Below are 22,657 nucleotides of genomic sequence, written 5' to 3' on the forward strand. Positions count from 1 at the left end.
ACTTCTACTGTCTTAGGTTAGTTTTTTGCCTGTTCTTGAACTTCATAGAAATGGGGTTTCTGGGTTTTCAGTGCCAGCATTTTCATTGCGTTCTCCAGGCAGGTGAATGAGCAACCCACGGGCATTTTTTAAATGTTGAATGAATAAAGCAGGCTTAGCAGAAGCCCGAGTGTGTCACATACTAATAAACGTTCACTAAAATTCAGAGGTAGGCAATTAAATATTGACACCTGTATTATGCCTCTCACAAAGACCTTGCCAAGGATTTGTAAGTGGCAAGGACAAGGAAAGAGGAAGGCCTGTCGCCATAATAGGAGTTTAAGAAATCTCATGTCACTACTTTTACTGATATAACTAAGAATAATAGTTAAGGAAAAAACCTAGCATTTTCCACATTTATAATACCCCAATCCTTATACAATGAACTTGTTATATACATTGCTTCAATGAACAGGTATTATCCCCATTTCGCAGATGGGAGAACAGAAATTCAGAAAGTTATGTAAATTTCTCAAGGTCCCACAGTAAGTGCAAGGGCCAGGATTTGAACCCATCTCTGTCAGATTCCAGAACCTGTGTTCTCAGCCACTAGGCTATGCATAGATGAGAGGCAGGTGGCATCCTGAAAAGAATGTCAGCTTTGGCAATGGACAGAGGTGGGTTCGAATCCTGCCTCTGCCTCTCACAGTTGGCTAACCAAGTAAATGACTCTAAAACCCTCAAGCAAGAAAAGAGTAGGGAGGGGTGACAATACTTACCTTGCTGGTTTGTTAAAACAAATAAGAATATCTGTAAAGCGCCTCTCTCACAGAAGGCGCTCAGCAAAGGTGGCTGTTAAGACTATTCACCATCGTGCTCACCAGAGGCAAGCCGCCCTCGATGGCACACATGGCCGCACCTGGCAGCACGGTCAGCCCCGCCAAAGAAGCACCTGCTGGCCACGGTGAGCCTGCATCCTCTGTCTGTCACCTTGCACTTTGTAAGCTTCCGGTAGGGTCTACCTTGGCCTGAAGTTCCCATACGACACTTTGCAGGCATGGCAGCAACTGAGCACACAAGCCAACAGATGGATCCAAAGGGCTCAAAGTAACCTGTCAATTCAATGAAACAACTGTTATTGATTTCTGGGGTTTTTTCCTCCCCGCTGGTTGTTTAACTGAATTGATGGGTGTTGGGTGGAATTGATTGCACCAGCCACTCCTTTTAGTGTGTTAGAGACAAAATGATAGTGTTTCCCAGAAAATGAACGAATCTCCTCATTAAAGAGAAAGTTCAAGCAAATGATTTTTCTCCTGTGACAGTGGCTTTCCTCCGTGGCTCCTTCTGCAGAGGGAATTAGGAAGCATTTAAGGGGGCCCTCATTGCACATCAATATGCTGATAAGCTGGCTCCCTTTCCATTTCCTGACTATTCCCAGGGACTGATTAGATGCCAGAATGAATCCACCTATCTCTCTCTCTCCCCACACAGACTTTTGCCAGTTCTGAGTCACTGAAACCCTTGTGTTTTATACATCCCACCCCACCCTTACCCCTGAATCATACACATAAAAGCTGATTTTCAGCATTAAATGAAAAATACAGGCTCTTGTGCAAGTCAACAGTGTGCCAACTCTTGGCGGTGATGAATCACACACCTATGATTGATATTTTCTTCCCCAGAGGTTGCTCTCTGTGGGTTTCAGAAGGCACCACGCTTGTTTTCACTGACAGCGATGAAAAAAACAGATGTCAGAACGAGGATTAGAAGGGCGAGGGGGGTGGGCTTAGGGGGTGTAGAATGACAAGAAGTGAAAGAGAGCCAAGTCCAGAGAATTCTGAAACTTTTCTTCGCGTTGCTGAGCTCTTAAGCTTCCTCAAGCCACAGGGAGGGACCAGCTAGGTGACCCCCTTTACAGAAATAGATTATAGTTGAATTTTTTATTGACTTTTCAAAAAAATCAATTTCTCTCTCTCTCTGAGTCTTTGCTGCTGTCATTAATCCCATTGCGGTGCCCAGATCTCAGGGTTATTGTAATTAGCAGCACAACTGAAATTCTCACGTACAATAAAAGAGAAAAAGACCCTTAGGACCCCGGGGTCTCGCTCACCATACAGCTCCGTAAGTCAGCTTGGAATATGCAGTGTATATTTTGCATTTTTATGGATTTTATACAGCATGGATGTCTCACTCCTGGTAATTCATATGAAGACTGCCAATTTTTAAGAATTTGATTTGCTCCTCCCGTATTGACATACTTTATGGTGCACAAAAGATAAGGCAGGAAATGAGCCCCCCCTCACTGAAAACTAACGAGGAATTGTGAATTCGACTAGGAGGCACTGGAAAGCAGATGATTTCTCAGTGGTATTAGAAGAACATCTCTTAAAATGGCAGGTGTAGAATGAGTGAGAATACCCAGAAGTGATTTAAAAAAAAAAAAAAACCTCTTAGCAAACTAGAAATGGAGAGTAAATTCCTTAACCTGATTTTTAAAAGTATCTACTAAACTCCCACAAAGAATGATAGTTGTACTGGTAATCACCAAAGGCACTCTCTCTGAAATAAGGCACAGGGCAGGGAAGGCTGTGGGCAACACTTCTAGTCAACATTGTGTTGAAGATCCTGCCAGCATAGTAAGAAAAAGAGAAGAAAGTCTGCAAGGATTGGGAACAAAGAAACAAACTGGCAGTTTTCACAGTTGATATGATTGTCCAAAAAGAAAACTCAAGAGATAACTTATAAATAAGTGGACTTAATAAGCAAGTTCCACACTGCTATTCAATATCAAAATCAGTATGCCAATATCAGTTAGTATCCTATATCCAATTCATTTAGCCAACAGATACCTATTGAGCACTTACTATGTGTCCCAGTTCCATGAATAAAACAGGCAAAGAGCCCCGCCTTCCTGAGCTCACCAGCCAGAACCACTTAAACTATGTAATAGAAATGAAGTGAGTGGGAAGATTAGATGGTCAACAAAGCTAGTGGGGGAACCTCATAAACATCAGAGTTCTTCTGATTCTTGGTGGTTCCAACATTGTGTTATTTATCACAATGTGCATTTGCTCTTGGATCATCAAAGACCAAGTGGAGTAGACAGAACTCAAACCAGCACAACAAGAGCTAAGTGTGGCCTTTGTCTAGCAGACAAAATATTTTTTTTAAAAAATCACACCCCTAAAACTTAATATGGTCTCAATAGTATCGACTATTCAGCAATCCATATTCAAATTTCCCTAAATGTTCTAATAAAAGTTCTTTATAGCTGCTTTTAAAATTCTAGGATCCCATTAATGCTCACACAGTCATTTGTTTGTCATATTGTCTTAGTCTCCTTTAATCTAGAACAATCCTCCCACCTGTCCTCCCACCTGTATCACAGGCGGTGACTGCCATCAGTCAGCCCACTCATTCAGCTACCCTTTCTGGGTTCTAGTAACCACTCCTGCTTCTAGCCCCTCAGGATCCCCACTGTTTCTAATTCCAGAATACTGGATTATTGATTGTTGATGTTCCTAAACTGCTCACATCTTCATAAAATGTCCCATTAGTAAATGTTCCTCAAATTACCAAGATTTTTCCTACCTGAACACTGAACAAGGAGAGAGTACCGATAGAGAAGAGACCCAAGCACTGGGACCTGGGACGGTCAACTCAGTAGGCTGGGAAGAAGAAAAGAAACAAGCAAAGACCAAGAAGGAGAACCAGCGAGTGAGGTGGGAGGAAACTCTAGAAAGTGCAGGCATCCTGGACACCCAGTGAAGAAAGCGTTTTAAGAAGAATGACCAACTGCGTTGATGGTGTGGATAAGTCAGGTGAGGCGAGGACTGACTGAGAATGTGCATTGGTTTAGCAACATGGAGGTCATTGATCGCCTTGGCAAGAGCGAGTTCACTGGAATGCAGATGGAATGCTTCCATGCAGAGTGGTCGCAGATAGGAAATGAGATGAGCAGAGGCTGATCATCTCTTCCCAATGGTGATAAGTAATCATGGTTTCTGAAAAATCGGACACAAGACTACACTTAAGCCGTGTTTTTAATCAGCACAGCACTATGCAAATGTAGAGACTCCCAAATAATAATGACTAAGAGTAGGTCACCATTAAACAAGCACTAAGAGCTATACTCAGGGCCGGGTTTTTACATATGTATTGTCTTATTTCATCTTCATTATAATCCTATGAGACAGAATTATTATTCCCATTTAACTGATTCACCCAAAAGATATTTATTGAAAACATACTGTGGACCAAGTACTATTCTAACCAATGGGGATATATCAGTAATCAAAAGAGAAAAACATGTCTGCTTTACTAGAACTCACATTCTGGTGTAGAATTCAAATGAGGGGTTGTGACATAGAGAAGTTACTTCATTTTCCCAGGTTTAGAAAGCCAGGAAGTAGAGGAGCTGGATTTTTTTTTTTTTAATTATTCTTTTCAGCACGTATTTTGACTTCAAAATAGCAAACAATTAATTTACAATTAAAAAGGTTGTTTAAAAAAAGAGCATCACTTTAAACTTTCTACATGATAGGCCACAGCAAGTCTCAATTCTATATTCAAATATGAAACTTCAATTGTCCAATATTTGTCAAGGTCTAAGATAAAAAGCTCAAATATCAAGTAATTCTCTCCAAGAAACCCACCAGTAGTTTGCTGCATTTGAACTCCAATGGTAGTACAAACACACACACACACACACACACACACACACACACTCAAACATACACACTCTCTCTCTCTTACACTGCTTTCACATACACCTCTCTGGAAGGGCTGGGGAGGCACATACCTCAGCATTAAGTGTCTCTGGACAAGTCAGAGGAATGAGTGGATTTCTAGAAGAATGTATACAAAACCACCTTCTAAAGCTGAAAGCACTGTTTAGATATTTGTCTAGTGGCAACAGTTATAAAACCTGTGACTCTAGGGTTCCCCAAATCTCTCCCTGAAACAGAGCCTAAGGAATGACCCACTGAAGACCTGTACCTTCCCTTCCAGCAAGGGCAGGGGGCCCTGCTTGCTGGACACGATGGAGGAATAAATAGGTTTGCCCATGGGGACTGCAAGTCTCTTTGTGACACAAAATGACAGGAAAGTGACAAATGGTCTTTAAATTTTATTTTCACGATTAGAAAAGTCTCAATGCTCCATTTATTTATTTTTAATCTTCTGGGTGGATGTCTCTTTTATATATGCATAAATGCTTAATTGGGCCTCAACTAATCAATTCTAGGGGTTCCTGATTCCACCTAGGTATGTTGAATGAAAACATACTTTTCCTAACTTGATTACTAGGCTTTGGATGTACTGTACATCCTCCTGCTTTATGGCTTTTATTTTTTATCTCTGTGAGCTCTGTATGCTCAGAGAGAAGCTTTCAAAATCATTTATCTTAAGCTCTGCAGCTGCTGCCTCTCAGTATGTGTGTCCAGCCAGAAGATGAAATTCCTATGAACAAATCAAATCTGGGTTCTAAACCTTTGGCTGGCTGTACTATACAGACTTCCTGATAGAATTTCCAGAGTTTTGTGCTTTCTAGAAAGAAGTAAAAGGGACCCTTCATTGCTGACTGCCTACTATGTACCAGATGCTCTAACAAATACCTTATAAACATTAATCCCCATTTGTTATCTTTATTTCATAAACAGGAAAACACATCTGTGGGAGGTCCAGTTAGTAAGAGGCAAAGATAAGATGTGTTTAGATTATCAGTTACTTAGATCAGATGAGCAGTTTCTCGATGACTGGTAAAGTTTTATATGCCAGAGATTGCTAGTTATCCCCCAGTAACTATCCTCCTTTCTCTCTCGATTTTAGCTGAACAAATCATTTCCCAATATCAAGGTTACATTTCCCAGCCTTCCTTACAACACAGTGTAGTCAAATTTCTGATTAATGGGAAGTAAGTGGAAGTGGTGTGAGCTTCTTCTAGGTTGCTCCATTAAAATAAAAGGGCTTTCCATTGGTCTATAGCTCTGTCTTTTTTTCAGTACCATACTGTTTGGATTACTGTCACTTTATAGTATATTTTAAAATCAGGAAGTGTGATGCCTCCAGCTTTGTTCTTCTTTCTTAGGATTGATTTGGCTCTTTGTGGTCTTTTGTGGTTCCATATGAATTGTAGGATTTTTTTTTTCTGTTTCTGTGAAAAAAAAATCATAGGCTTTGGAATTTTTGTAGGGATTGCATTGAATCTGTAGATAGCTTTGGATAGTATGAACATTTTCACAATACTAAATCTTCCAATCCATGAACACAAGATGGCTTTCCATTTGTTGTTCTCGTTTAATTTTTTTCATCAGTGTTTTACAGTGTTTAGTATATAAATTTTTACCTCCGTAATTAAGTTTATTCCCATGGAACAAACATAGAGCCCAGAAATAAACCCACATGTATATGGTCAACTAATTTTCAACAAGAGAACCGAGAATGCACAATGGGGAAATGATAGTCTCTTCAATAAATAGTGTTGGACAAACCGGATATCCACATGCAACAAAATGAAATTGGACCCATATCTTATACTATACACAAAAATCAACTTAAAATTGTTTAAAGACTTAAATGTGAGACCTGAAACTGTGAAACTCCTACAAGAAAATACGGGAAGAAAGTTCCATGACATTGGTCTTGGCAATTATTTCATGGATATGACACCAAAAGTACAGGCAACAAAAACAAAAATAAACAAGTGGGACTCCATCAGACTAAACAGCTTTAGCACAACAAAGGAAACAATGAACAGAGTAAAACGGCAACCTACAGAATGGGAGAAAATATTTGCAAATCATATTTGGCGTTAATATCCAAAATACATAAAGAATTTATACAACTCAATAGCAAAACAAAAACAAGCAATCCAATTTAAAAATTATTCCCATCACTAATCCATATCTCTTTGTGCTCTTATCCTGAATTTTGACCAGGTTCTACCCTTTAGCACCCTCAAAATTCTAGAACTCCCACAAAATGACAGTCACTGGCCTTGATGTCTTAATTAAGTTCCAAGTGATAAGCTGAGCAACAGTGATTTCCTTCAGTCCACTGCTTGCTCCCTTGCTGAAAGCAAACAATGAAAGAGTAGTCACAGGGATTGAAGCTCTTTCAGTGCTCCTTGAAAGAGACAAAACATTTAGGAAAGTGTTCCCTCTGATCTAAGGGATCTATTTTCTCTGTCTTTGTTCTGACCACTTCTTTGTGGTGTAATCAGATTTCCCCAAGTTATCCCTAGATAGAAATGTGTACCTTTGGGGGGAAAGTCAGGCTTCTGATGCAGCCTTTGATTTACTGAGTTCCCACACCTGGCCAAGCAGCACACATACCATAGATCCAATCTAAGGGCCACCTACACGTTCATTAAAATACAATGGACCCATGTCAGGAATAACATAATAAGACACACATCAACATCCTGAAATCACAAGCTACATAATAAGACACACATCAACATCCTGAAATCACAAGCTACGTGTTGTGTCTGAAGGCGAGTTGCCTTCTCCATTACTTCTCCAAAAGTTCCCTTTACAAGCTGTGAAATTCAGGCCCTAGAATTGAATTCCCATGCCTTGAATGATGCTGGGCTTTTAAAATTCCTTGCACTCTCTGACTCCACAAGGCCAGCCATCTATCTTGGCTGATAAATTCTGTGTTCACAAGGGATACATTAAGTTCAAGTCATTCCATTTCCAGGGACATATGCTACATTCTTTCTTTTTCTTTTGTATAAATTTTCGTAGATAAATAAAGTTGACATTTAATTCCAGCTCTATTTGGAAGGTCAGGAAACTCTGAGCTCACTTCTCTTCATACCCAAGAAGGTCCTGGGCCCCAGAAGTCAGTGTGGCTTGATGGGAAAAATGGGTCTTGAAGCTCACACATCTGGGGTTGAATCCTTCTCGCAATTACCTGTGTGACTTTGGGCAAATTATTAATCCCTCCTGAGCCTTTGTTTCACCACCTGTAAAATGGGGATGGTGGTAATACTACTTCACAAATTAGTAACAATGTGCGTATAGTATCTCATATTTGATATTAATTCAATAGAGGCGAATATTATTTATCCTGACAGAATACAGAAATGGTTAAAAACATGAGCTTTTCTATCAGACAGACCTGGCTTAGTATTCACATCCGTACGAAGATTTGGGAAAACATGTTTATCTTCCTAAATTTGTTTCTGTGTCTAGAAAGTATTAGTGAAAATGAATGTACTTCTTGTTGAGAGGATTAAGGGTGATTTTTGCAAAGCATTCAGCACTTGGAATGTGCTTAATAAATGGTAACTGTTATTGCCCTTGGTGTTCCTATTTTTATTATTGGACACCTTCCCAAATACTGACTTAAAATGGTCTTTCTTTTAGCAGAATTATCTACCAAGTCAGTTAGAGAGACAACTCCATGCCTTGGAGCCCATGTTTCCATTTTGCCCACCCTGTAGCTGAGTCCTGGGTATGAGGACAAGAAAGGGTTTCCATTTCTTGATTTTTGTGGCCTCTGAAAAATGTCTTGGTTACCACACCCCATTTTCAAGGTGACTAAGAAAGCCGTCAGCCATGATGATTTCCTCCTCACAGGTGGGAAAGTGGCCCACGGAAACTTTGAGCCTGAGGTTATGGAGGCTTATAGGGCTGAAAGCCCAGAAAAAAATTCAACACTATCTGCTTTTAAGGGAATGAGTAAAGATTATTATTGTTACTCTGGCAATGAGGTCTCTGCCACACCGTGCCTGCTACCTTCAAAGTTTCCCTAAAGTTTCACTTATTGATCTTCATTTTAAGCCCCAAGTAATGTTCAGATTGTTGTGTAAAACTCTAAATCATCTTCCAGAAGAAGGTTATGCCAAACCCATCTATCTGAGTCCTTGCTACTGAACGTCTCATCTTCTTGCTCAAAAGCAGTCCTTCAATCAGTTCCTCTGGCATTCTTACTAAAAGAAGAACAGCTGATGGAATTTGAATGCTCAGACCTAAGCAGGATGAGCAGAGGAAGAGTTATCCACAAAAACACATCCAATCAACTGGCTTTGATTAACGTGAAATATGGGAGATTCTGAAAGGCATCTTTCACGAAAAAGAGATTGGAAAAGACTACACTCAATTACATTTCCATGACCACTCATGACAAAAACCAACCCTATACCCAGCTGAAATGAATATAAATAGGGAGGAACTGCCCTGAAAGGATTGAAAATTAAATTACTCCATGGAAAGCACGCACCTTGTATTGAAACAGAATTTTATGACTGTGCCATATTCGTCCATTCATCAATACAATTTTAAATGATATTTGTGATCATGTCTCAAGAACCTTAAGTGCTGGCATTTCTACAACTGGTATAAGAAAAAGATAAAAACAAAAACAAAACCACAAACAAGCAGATGGCTCCCTGGCATGGCCATCTATATGGTAATAAAGAAGGAGGGGAATCTCCCCAAAGGTATCCAGGATTCAAGGATTAATGCCCCAGGGTTGATTGTGAGATTGTGACTGATAACTAGTTCACAGTATCCATACTCATGCATGGTGAATCTATAAACCAGAATAATAATCATATATATATGATAATCATGTATACATATACATAATAATACATATTATGTAATATGCACATATACATGTATTATATAATATACATATACACATAATAATCACATATACATGATGATTATATAACGTATACATATACATATTATTTAATATACATATATACATAATTATATACATATAATCACTGTTGTACATAATAGCCATATACATATATGGCTGTCCTGTGCAGTAGTGAGGCCAGGGCAGATTCCTCTTAGCACTGACATTCCTGGCAACCTAATCAATAATCAGTACTTTATTAGACAGTTGTGATTTTGTAGGCAGTGTCTATTTCACTCTCCAAACTTGAGTATCTACCAGAATACACTTAAAAGGCCAGTGCTAGACACATTTGTTATTAATTTTTAATTTAATACATAATACATTGAGTTTATCTATCTATATTATATATATATCTATATATTCATCATCTATATGTATCCATCTTCTAAAATTGTCTTGTTTGAATTATTGTCCTTTGCTTGCTTTAACTGTCAGAAACTGAATGTGGCATCTAGCAACTTCCACATCCAGCATTCCCTCCTTAGCCATCCCCATCGCACGCCCATCAGCTGCAACAAATCTACAGGTCTTCAGTATTCTTGATTAAGCTTCACAGCAAAAAATAAATCTGATCAAGTCATCCTGTAATGGCAGTTGCTAAAGAGGCTTACAATGAATTGACAGAAGAGTTTTGAGAAAAAAATCTTCACTCCATATATCTCTGAAGAATGCACAGGAAACATTTGAAAATTGAGAGTATTGTAGGCCGTATCATAAATCACAATAAATTCCTCAGTAAGTTCTGGTGGAATTGGGACCCAGTTTCCTATGGGGTAGTCAACTGATTACAGCATCCTTATATTGGATTTTCCTGGTTCACTCTATCAGTGCCACTCTCCTGCTCCCTGAAACCCATCCCAAATAAACCACAGGTGTTTTCTTTTGCACTTATTGTCTCCATCCTGCTCAATTTGGATTCCACACTCAGCAGTTTCTCCTAGGAGCACAGGTTTGTCCTGCAAGGGAGCTGTAGTTTGTTAGTTTTGAGAGTTCACAGATCCAATCCATGCTAGCACTCACCGATAAAGTGAAGATTGGGAAATATTCTTCAAGTTTTTCTGTTCTCAGAACAGCCAACTGCACTTTACTGTGAAAATGTGGGAGCAGTTTTGAGGTTTTTAGCTCCCAGAACGCTCAGAAAACCCTTTGATTTCCTTCCATTACCGCCTGTGTAGTTGCTGATCTCAAGCAGGTAAGGTTTCTGTACCTAATTCATGCCAACCCACTTGCATTTGGGGGTTCATGTGAATACTTTCTCACCTGGCTTTTACTGTAGATGCTGTCTGCTCATTTGGCTTTGTTCTCCTACTGGCATTCCATTCCATTCCATTCCACAGCCACACAGTGTGGAAAGGATATACTTCATAAATGATCTGCAAAATTGGTGATTGAAAAAAAATTGGTGATTGATCATCACTCTACAAGACATACTCAAATAAGTTGTAGATGAATTGAGATGAACGTTAAAACGTAAACATAATGAGAAGAAACAGTAGGTAGTGATGTATCATATTTGTTAAGAGGAAATTGGTTTTCTAAGATTAAAACTCTAGGATACAAAGAAAAAACATTATAGACTCATCTATATAAATTTTCAAAACCTGATATAAAGGAATGACAAACAAATTAAACAATAAATAACAGGCAAGAAAAATACTGACAGTTAATATGGCAGGCAAATGATTAATAATTTTAATATATAAATACTATGGAATAAATCAATATGGATGATACTACAACCTGTATGGAAAAATGAGCATGAAGCATGAACATGTAATTTGTTGTAAAAGAAATACAAAGACCAATAAACACATGAATAATTGTTAAGCTCTCTAGTAAGCAAAAAATTACAAATTAAAACAACAGTATAGTATCTTTTTCCCCAAAATTGCCAGTATTTAAAAACCAGGTAATGTCTTTTCCTAGAAATGATGCTGAAGAACTGGCATTTGCAAGGACTGCTATTGAGAATTAAATTGGCACAATATTTCTGGACGGCAATTTGTATTAAAGGGGGGTGGTAATCATTTTGCAATATGTAAGTGTATCAAATCAACATATTGCACACCTTAATCTTACACAACGTTATATGTCTATTATATTTCAGTAACCTGTGGGTGGGGGAAAAAGAACACAGTACTACCCGGTAGTGTTGCCAAAAGGATTAAACGTGTGTCTGCTCAAGACTTTGGGTCCAACTACCAATTTACAGGACATACCAAAGACAGAGGAACATGTTGACTTGAGTCAGTATCCAGTCTTTTCTACTTCTAGCATTCCCTTTCCTCCCTCCCTCCAGCACACAGATTAAACATGAGTCTGATCATGTTTACATACAATCCATAAAACTATAGGAGCCATAAAACTTCAGGAACCTTGTGTTTGGGGCTCCCTCAACAGTGAGACCACCCCCAAGTCTGCATTGATGCGCTTGAACCTGCCAGGCATGCATTCCATGGGGAAAAGTGAAATGGGATGGGGAAGGGGGGAGTTAGTGCTTTCTCTGGGTTTGGCCTCTTGCTTATACTATCACAGCAAGTGATGAAAGGCTTCACTGTTACTTTCACTTTGGCTTGTTGCTTTAGTCACTCTAACACCTGACAGTTCCAGCTCTCTACAGCTCAGCTGATCTCCTGACAAAACATACAATCATGATAATCATGCTTTAAAGATGTTTGGGGTTAATTTTAGATCCAAGATCCCACATCATTATGAACTATTTCTGCACTTAATAATAAATGCTTTCATGCTTGTTAAATCTCCTAAGACCACCCACTGCAGCCAGATAACTTTATATTCTACTACAGGTCATTGTAGCCTTGATAGCTTGTCTGAAGTCCACTAGCAAGAGATATAAGTCTTCCTATACAAACATACGTGTTAATTTGAGACTCCTCTGTTGTTTATATGTCTTGTCCATTAAACTTCCCTGTATCCTGTCCAAATACTTCTCTTCCTGTCCTCGACAGCACCCCCATGAGTCTCATCTTACCTACCGTTCAAGCTAGACCTGTAATATAGAGTGAAAATACATTATCAGTCTGCCTATCGCCCCTTCCTTCAGGGAAAACATCCTTCTTATATTCAAAGTTGTCAAGATGGGAACAATACCGACCACATTTTAGTCCCAGAGATGGGCATGTGACCCAAGTGTGGCCAGTGGAGGGCTCCAGCCCTATGGTCATAATGATGGTTTCAGAGATGGTTATGTAAGTCAGGCTGAATCACGATCTTCCCCAAGGATTTTTTTGCCATGGGTATGGGAAAAGATTCTTTTTCTTCTTCTGGGATCTTGAGTCCTAAAGTCTATAAGTTCAAGCTGCTTTGAGACACCTTCCTTGACTAGAAAAAACTTTCTGCTATAGGAATGAATAAGGCCAACACTCAAAAGAAACAGAGGAAGAAAAGAAAGAGATTGAAAAATTGACTCTTTGGTTCCAATTATACCCAAAGTGTACCTCAATTTTATAGTTACATGAATCAGTAAGTTCATTTTCCTTTGTTTTAAATCAGTGTGAGTTGAGTTCGTCACTAGCAAACACAAAAATTCTGATTAATACATACAGTACATCACAGTTGTGTGTTTATTTAACATAATGCTTTCCTGGATAATTGTGTTAATGAGACTAGATCCAAAATTAAAACCATAAAGTGAAGATAATAGCATTCAATTAATTCTGTCACATATTCATTTATTCAATTGTCATTATGGAGGGTAAGATTTGAGAGGGAGGATAAGAAATCATTTATAGCATAAAGCTCTGATATCTGGATTGCAAAATTCTAATCTCTATAAGATGAATACAATATGGCTATTTCTGCTTGAGAAATGAGTGGTTTCTGCCTAATCTTGAATTTTTGCCTTATTGTGTGCTCTGAATCAGTACTTCTATGAATGGAACATGTTAATTCTCATCAGAACCCATTTGAATTCTGACAATAGTTGTGATTTGTATTTGCATCTAATTACATTTTACTAAAAGGGACAAAACTGGATGTAGCAGAGATGGAATCCTATTGGGTCTTGAAAGATACAGGAGTCTACAAAAATTACAGTAAGAGTCTGGTGAAGTTGTAAGAGAGTAGGTGCTTGAAGAGCCTCATGTTTTCACCACCTGAATGTAATGTAAGATGTGACACATGCTGGATGTCAGCATTTCTTGGCCCTGGCTTCTCAGTGAACACACACACACACACACACACACACACACACACACTCTTGCATGCCTTTAAACACAACATTCACACACATGCATACTTATACACACATGCACTCAGATTCTCTTTCTCTTTCTCTCTTTCTAGCTCCTTGAATACCTAGAAGTTACTGGCCACATTTATTATCCAACCAATTAAAAGAATGATTAAAGAAGCTACAAAGTGTTAACATGTCTGTAGATTTACTCATTTCATCTACCCTTTGTGATCCGCTCCAGGCTTTCAACATCTTTAAAACAAACACTGCACAATTTATTAAAAACATACCACATCCACCCCAAATTTTTGATGGCTGCTTTAGATCTTTTATACAAATATCCATGATATTGTTTTCCACATGTTGTTGGGAAAAAAAGTTTTATTTGAAGAAGCTTCATGATGGTCCTGATTCCTCTGTTTTTGCATTCATTCATTTCCAAAAAGTTTTTCAATAGATTTGTTTCCAAAATCCTGCTGCATATCAGTATTCCCTGGGGAGCTTTCTTGGGAATCCAGGTGTGGAAACCTCTGCTCTACAGCCCTGTCACTCACAGTGTGGTCTAAGGTCAAGCAGCACTGACATCACCTGGGAGCAATTGAGAAATGAGGACACTATGGCTCCATTGCAGACATAGTGAATCAAACTCTGCAACAAAGATCCCCACGTGAGTCTATGCACATTAGTGTCCAAGAAGCAACTGCAGATCATGGTCAACAGAACTGGATCCTCTTTTCTCCATTGCTATTATCCAAAATTCTGACTTCTACTTCATTAAGAACGTTATAGGGCACTTAAATTTGATTTATTCTTCATCTGTACTTTGCTCCAATAAAATTTAAATCTTATCTTTGACTGCAGGTAAGCATAAGGCTTCAACTTGTAAAGGCCTCTTTGATGTCTCATTTTATTTTATTTTCAGAAGCGTATTCCCCACAGGTCTGCACCACTAAAGTGCCCTGAGTTTTCCCTCCTGTATTTCTTGACCTTTGCTTCCCATGTAGGTTTTACTTCCAAGGCTATTTCATCTTAGCTGTGATCTTGCCATTCATCTCCTGCTACCTAAATTTTCAAAATCTTTCCTTTGACAGTCTTCCCAGGCTTTTATCTGGGCCAGCTTTAATTCTGGGCTAATGTGGGGACCCATTTTCTGTAGGCTCTCAGGTTAGATGCAATGACCTATTCCAACTTCAGATTTCATTCCTAGGAAATTGTTTGCCAATATCCGCTTTCTGGCTGTTCCTACTTGACTTCAAAATGTCTAGATAAAGGTGATTCATCAATCACCTTGACTTTTTATCTTCCCAGTGCTGGATGCTTGGTGTTACTCAAACCATCTTCTTGAGGATTCTCAATTTTCCACTTTCCATCTGAATATTTAGATAGATGCAGGAAATTGAAAACACACAAAAACAGTGATTGGCTTCTTATAATGATAGCAGTAGGGAGCAAACAATGATAATCAGAGTGTGAGGGTTCTTATGAATGAATTCTGTCTCAGTGTCTTCACTTCCAAAGACCTGCACTGCCACTCCCTTTCAGTCACCTCTCCCATGGTCAGACCCTGCACTAGGCCATCATCAGGAATTGTCCATATTTGACACCCCGAATGCCAATTTCCCACTGTCTGGGCAAAAATCTTTTGCCTGTCAGACTTGTATTCCCTCATCCATGCCTGTTGACCCTGATTCAGGCTGAAGTCAACCAAAATATCAACTCAGCCTTTCAGCAGTTTCCACAGGAAATCAAATTGTTTAAGCATGTCATCACATCTGAGTTCATTAGTGAAGATGTTATGGAAACACACAAAAAAGGTTGCATATGGTAAAATATTACTGTTCTCCAAAGTACAGACCTCCCCAAAGAAGGGTCTACCCTCCTCACTCCTAGTGCCTAACCCACAGACTCCTCTCCCTAATCCCCCCTCCTCTCCTACTCAAGACTTCACTCAAGTTCTCCCATCTCTTGTGCAAGGAAAGTCCATTCTGCTCCCAGCTCCTACTCCCCCAAAAGCCAGAGTATCCGTTGAAACCAATGTCGAGTATGCTGCAGAATTTCAGGAATCAAGACAGGAAAACATATTGGTAAGGGAGGAGGCCAAACAGCCAAGAATATGAAATGATGAAGGAGTTCTGAGGGAAAGGGTTTGAGAAAGAATCCATTAGAAATCAAGGTGTGTTTGCACCCTCTGTACCGCATGCTGACCTAGGTTTTGCATCACTGGTCCTCAGTGTCTGAAAACTATATGTAATCACTATAACTGAAGTATTACTGTGGGTAGATATCCATCCATTAGGACTTAACAGCATAGAGGTTAGATGCAAGGGCTCTGGAATTCAACTGCTTCCTTACTAGCTCTGAACAAGTTACTTACCTGCTCCGTGCCTCATCTCTAAAATGGGGGTAATAAAAGTACTGCCCCCAAGGGTTGTGGTGAGGGGTATATGATATCTATGCAGAGAGCTTAGCACACAGCCTGGCCCTAAGTAAGCACTAAATGCATTTCAGTTATAGTAAGGATCAGCATTGGTCATAAACCCTTCTTCTGAAGGGCTTACATTAAACACAGCATTTTTAAAATTTATTTATTTATTTATCTATTTTTATTGAAGTATAGTTGATTTACAAAGTTGTGTTAATTTCTGCTGTAAAGCAAAGTGATTCAGTTATACATTCTTTTTCATATTCTTTTCTATTATGGTTTATCACAGGATATTAAATATAGTTCCCTGTGCTACACAGTAGAACCTTGTTTATCCATCCTATATATAATAGTGTGCCTCTGCTAATCCCAAACTCCCAATCCATCCCTCCCCCACCTCGTCCTCCCCCTTGTCAACTACAAGTGTCTTCTCTACATCTGTGAGTCAGAAACAGCGTTTTGGTTTTTTTTTTTTTTTTTTTTTAACACTAAAGAGGCTTTTAATTATGTAGTATTATCCATAAGTTAAACGACTTTCCCAGTCACGTCACTTAAGAGATCATTTTATCCACTGCTCTGTTTGGCTGCCAGTCTCTTGTCTCTCTCCTCAGCCACGGTAAGGCGGATACCCTTTCCACGAGGAAGAGAGATCCATGGTTTGTTGCCTTTGCCAATAATGAAAATGTTGGAGAGCCGGGTGGCAAAGCTATTGCCGTTGGCATCTTTCACATGAACTACATCAAAAGAACCAGGATGTATCTCCCGGTTAGTGATCACACCAATTCTTCCCAGGTTAGCACCTCCAGTCACCGTGCACAGGTTATCCGTGTCAAATTTGATGAAATCAGTAATCTTGCCAGTCTCCAAATCAATCTGAATGGTGTCATTCACCTTGATGAGGGGATCAGGGTAGCAGATGGTGTGAGCATCATGGGTCACCAGATGAGGGATTCCTTAGATCTTTCTCACTTTGCATAACTTATACTTGGCCTCCTCAGGTGTGATACGATGAACAGCAAAGCGACCCTTGGTGTCATAGATCAGATGAAAATTCTCTCCAGTCTTGTCAATGCTGATGACATCCATAAAACCAGCAGGGTAAGTTATATCGGTGCGGACCTTGCCATCAATCTTAATGAAACGCTGCATGCAGATCTTCTTTACTTCATCTCCTGTTAGGGCATATTTAAGTCTGTTCCTTAGGAAAATAATTAGGGGGAGACATTCCCTCAGCTTGTGGGGACCGGTAGATGGACGAGGAGCAAACACACCAGTCAGTTTATCCAGCATCCAATGCTTTGGAGCTGCTACGCGCTTCAGGTGCTTCTTGGGACCACGAGCCATGGCTGCGCTAGGCACGGAAAGAGCAGCATTTTGTTTTGATAATTTTCATATTTGTCTTTTATTTTGACCTAGTGTCCATGTGGACCAAAAGATAAAAGAAATAAAGATATAGAGTGAGGTGGAGATAGCCTGGATCATTGAATTTTAAACAAAAGTGATGAAAAGGAATAGAATTCCTCTGCCCTAATGAATTATTGCAGAAATAGACTCCAAAATTAAATCAGTATTGTCCAGGAAAATGAAAGGTCATCTACTTTACTCTCCTGTCTTCACTCAGGCCTACATCCAACTTATCCCTGGGAAGCAAAAATAAGTTTTATTTTCAAAGGACCTCTTTGCAGAGATTTGCATTCTTCCTGAGTAACCAACTCCTTTTCTTCTGACTGTGAGTCAGGAAAATGCAGGCCATTTTATTCTGGAAATCGGTGTATGTATAGAATAAAAACTGACTGGTGAGTGAGCATAGGACTGACAAAGGTTCCTGTTCTTATTTACAGTCTGTTTCCTAATTGCCACACATGATTTGCAATGAATAGGAAATATTTGCCCAAAATGCTATACTTTCACTCGTATATTCTTGGCAAATTTTGCTTTGTTTCCTCAGTTTATGAAACCCTTGTCACTAGTATAGTCTTGTTCATCTAAATTGGTAAAAATGATGTAAATAAATATTAAACTATGACTGCCATTTCAAAATCAGACAGTCAGCAATCACCCTTGGGTTGTAAGAGGATTGCTCTGGTCCTGATGTAGAGGAAACATGAGAAAGGCTAGAATCAGGAAGACCCTCTCTGAGGCTGGGAGGTAACACAGCTTAGAAATGTTGAGTCCAGAATAGGCAGTGCAGTGGGGATAGGGAGAGGGGGAAGGCTGGGACAATAGTAAGGAAGTAGGGCAATAGGACATGGTGACAAATTCTTCCTGTCTAAATTATTTCATTTATTTTTTTATTTTTTAAAATATATTTGTTTATTTTTGGCTGCATTGGGTCTTCGTTGCTGCACGCAGGCCCTCTCTAGTTGTGGCGAGCGGGGGCCACTCCTCGTTGCGGTGCGCAGGCTTCTCATTGCAGTGGCTTCTCTTGTTGCGGAGCACATGCTCTAGGCGCGTGGGTCTCAGCAGTTGTGGCTCGCGGGCTCAGTTGTTGTGGCTCGTGGGCTCCAGAGTGCAGGCGTAGTTGTGGCGCTCGGGCCTAGTTGCTCCGCGGCATGTGGGATCTTCCCAGACCAGGGCTCGAACCCGTGCCCGCTGCATTGGCAGGCGGATTCTTAACCACTGTGCCACCAGGGAAACCTTATTTCATTTATTATATTAGTCATTAGTGAAAAAAAGGAAAAACTTTCCATCTTTATATCTGGCAATACATCATACCTACTGAGTGCTTCAGGAGAAGGAAGGGAGAGAATGAATATTTCCTGAATGTCTGTTAGGTCTTTGAACCTCTTCTCGATCTGTATCTACTCCCTTGGTGATTTCAACCAATCTCACAATTTTAAGTATATGCATACACTGAGGGCTCCAAACGTTCTCTGTCCAGCTTTAACCTCTTTCCTGAACTCCAGGCTTATATACTCAGCTGCCTACTCAACTTCTCCACCTGCGTGACTCTCAGGGGCCTTAACATGCCCCTAAATAAATTCCTGCTCCTTCTTCCACCTGCCCCTTCCTCAGTCTTTCTCATCTCAGTTATTAGTTTCTCCATTATTTTCTTATTATTAAATTTTTATTTTATATTGGAGTATAGTTGATTTACAATGTTGTGGTAGTTTCAGGTGTACAGCAAAGTGATTCACTCATACATATAAATGTATCTGCTCTTTTTCAAATTCTTTTCCCATTTAGGTTATTACAGAATGTTGAGCAGAGTTCCCTGTGCTATACAGTAGGTCCTTGTTGGTTATCTATTTTACATATAGCAGTGTGTACATGTCAATCCCAAACTCCCACTCTATCCCTCTCCCCCACTCTTCCCCCCCTGGTAACCATAAGTTCTGTCTTCTCCATTCTTAAACAATCAAGTAATAAACCTCCCAGTCATCCTCGACTCCTCTTTCTGTTATGTACCTCCTCCACTCAGGCACAGAGTCCTACTGGGTTTACCTTCAAAGTATATCCAAGAGGACTCCTTCTTTCCAGTATCGATCTTATTCAAACCAATGCTAACCACAAAAAATTGTCGGACAAAATATTTTTTTTAAAAACTAAGAGATGACAAGATAATAGGGAATTGTAAAAACTGAAGAGAAATTTTAATTCAGGAATAAAAGGAGCAAAAAAAAGACATCTTTGCCCTGAGGATAGGAGCCTAAGCCAGAACATTCTTCTTGGGAATGTAACCATTATGGGGATATAACAAGAAACTCTCCCCACAATAGTTGAGACCTTAAAGGGTCTTCAGGCTAAGGCCGGTCCAGGAATGGGTCAGTCCTCACATGGAATTACACTTGAGCTTTATTTCTGGGTCATCCGGTGAATCTCAAGTCTTGAACTTGATTTAAGTTGATCCCAAGCTGGTAGCATCCTGGTGCCTGGCAGAAGCAATGACAAATCCTATCTGGATGAAGTTTTCTTAATTAATTAAGGAATTAAATGTAATTCCTACATTTTTTTCGAATAAAACATCCAGTATCCAGTCAAAAATAACTAAGCACACAAGGAAACTAGGAAGAACCAGCAGAAGCAAGAGATAACACAGATTCACAAGGCTTAGATATGGGAATTACCGAAGAGTCTTTAAAATAATCATGTTTACTATGCTTGAATAAAGAAAAGACAAACTTCAGGATCTCTGAAGGAACAGAAAACATATAAAAATGATAAAGCAGACAAAAATAGAGTTTTATAAAAATAAAAACGCAATAAAATTTAAAACTACATGGATAGGTTCAATAACAGGTTAGACAACACTGAAGAGGATTAGTGAACTGGAGAATACAGCATTAAAAACCATAGCATAGAGGTACCAGCTTCAATGGCTAGGGTGGATGAGGAGGTGAGGGCAGGTATCACCTCTTTGCCTCATTGTCCCCTAGCACTGCCTGAACGTCACACAGGTCACCACCACCATGACGATCTGGACTTCACAGCATGTCTTTTACTATCCATGGGAAACTGTTACAACACCTGCAAGGCAGATATACCCAAACCCTAGGAACCCAAGTATGGTTAGAGTTGATGTATGGGACAGACATATAGAACCTTCTGGAAAGTTGCATAGCCATAGACTTCTCAGCACAGAGTGGGAATTGCCTTCCATTGTAAATTCACTTATTGGTGCAGCAGGAACCAAAACATATGTGCAATATATAGTTGATCTTATAAAGAAAATAACGGAACTTAAATCTACTAATATTTCATTTACAAATATGGTTTCAGTAGTTGGGAGACATATACAAACCACATCCTCAAGACCCAGGAAAAAACTATTTTGACTTAAAAAGTCATAATGACTGAAAGGAGTCAGTCTCAGCAGTTACGCAGAACGATTTATGGCAAGTACGATATCTTCAAATGCTAATCAAGGCTGAGATGCAATGGAATCCGTAATGCATAAATTAAATGCCAAGATTGAAGGGTTGACGGCTTCAGCAAGAGGAAGATAAGGACACCCATGGCAGCTGCAGCATTTGTAGAGAAATGATAATGAAAATTGGTATATAGCACTGGGTCTCCCAGGTGTCTTTTAGCTGGCAATGTATTTATTTGTTATTTTAAAAATACAACTACATTTTAGGTAGAATTTTTTTAATAACCTAAAGAAAGGCTACGTGCCTTTTGACCAAAACAAAGAGGTGCAGGACTTTTATATAAAAGGGATCATCTAAAATTAGTGTAGTTCAAAATATTCATCTAATTTTGAGGGTTCCAGTAACCGGTGAAAATTTAACAATTTTTGAAAATGTATTTTGAAATTGGTATTGGCATAGTTACTCTCCTTGAGGTAGGATTTTAAAGCTTTTCCCACACTGGCATTCTATCTGGCTTGGGACCAACCTCAGAACAAAGAAGAACCACCTCTTACGTGCACACAGTTGCTCTACTGTAGTTACCCTCAACAGCTTGCTTGAAGGAACTCACTTTAAAAGGAGAAATTGTATAGTTTTAAAGGCATATTAATTTGTATAAAATAACCTGCTCTGCTAAAAACCACAGTGTTTTGATTTGGTACTTAGATGATACTTTTGGCCTGAAAATTATATTGTATCCACAAGGACTGTATTAATTTGCCAAAATTTTGTAAACTAGTAAAGTTATTACCTTCCTTCAATTTGTACTTCCAAAAGTCTTTATGATTTAGTCTGCTGTACTGTGGGCTGGTTATGCTTCCTGAAAATATAGTCATTACCTGGAAAAAACAGTTTAGCATAGAAAGTAACAGGAAAAGTCTACAGTAAGAAAGCCTCACATACATTAAATCAGAGTCCAAAAAAAAAGTAGAGAAAGTGAGGAAGAGGCAATACTTGATGAGATGGTAACCATTTTCTAGAACTACAGAAGGATACCAATCACGTACTCAGGGAGTTCTATGAATCCCAAGCAGGAAAATAAAAAGGATGCCACACCTACATAGACCATGGTGAAAATTCAGAAAACCAAAGACAACGAGGATGTCTTGAAAGCAATTAAAGAAAAAAATGCATATTATCTGTGAAGAACTGACCAACAGGAATACTTTTCAAGAGCAATAAAAGAAGTCAGAATGTAATGAAATTACTGGTTTGATGAGTTCCAAAAATTCTAGAAGTCTATGTCTAGCTAAAATATCCATAAAGAAGGAAGTTCAATGAAGATATGTTCAAACAAACAAAAAATGAGTTTTCTACTAACAGACCTACACGAGAGGAAATTCTGAAGGATGTATTTCAGGAAGAAAGGAAATAATCCCAAACAGAAGGATTGAGATGCAAGAAAAAATGAAAAATAAAGGTAGTAGCAAGTATGAGCTTAACTTCAAATAAATATTAATTATGCATGTTAATAGTGATTATAAGTTCTTATGGTTTTAAAAATATATAGAGAATTAAGATGTACAACAACACATGAGGGCATATAAGTCA

At 39.1% G+C, this 22,657-nt stretch overlaps 2 pseudogenes across 2 annotated transcripts; one reads left to right on the forward strand and one right to left on the reverse strand.

Moving 5' to 3' along the window:
• Positions 1-7,441: 7,441 nt before the first annotated feature.
• LOC309647680 (small ribosomal subunit protein eS4 pseudogene) lies at positions 7,442-17,691 on the reverse strand (annotated as a pseudogene). Its single transcript has one exon. The product of its transcript is annotated as a small ribosomal subunit protein eS4 pseudogene (transcript).
• Positions 17,692-18,471: 780 nt separating this feature from the next.
• Positions 18,472-22,292, forward strand: LOC309647681 (PRELI domain containing protein 3B pseudogene; annotated as a pseudogene). Its single transcript has one exon. The product of its transcript is annotated as a PRELI domain containing protein 3B pseudogene (transcript).
• Positions 22,293-22,657: the final 365 nt, after the last annotated feature.

The sequence above is a fragment of the Balaenoptera physalus genome (assembly GCF_965194825.1).
Source record: "Balaenoptera physalus genome assembly, chromosome: 18".
Classification (NCBI taxonomy): domain Eukaryota; kingdom Metazoa; phylum Chordata; class Mammalia; order Artiodactyla; family Balaenopteridae; genus Balaenoptera; species Balaenoptera physalus.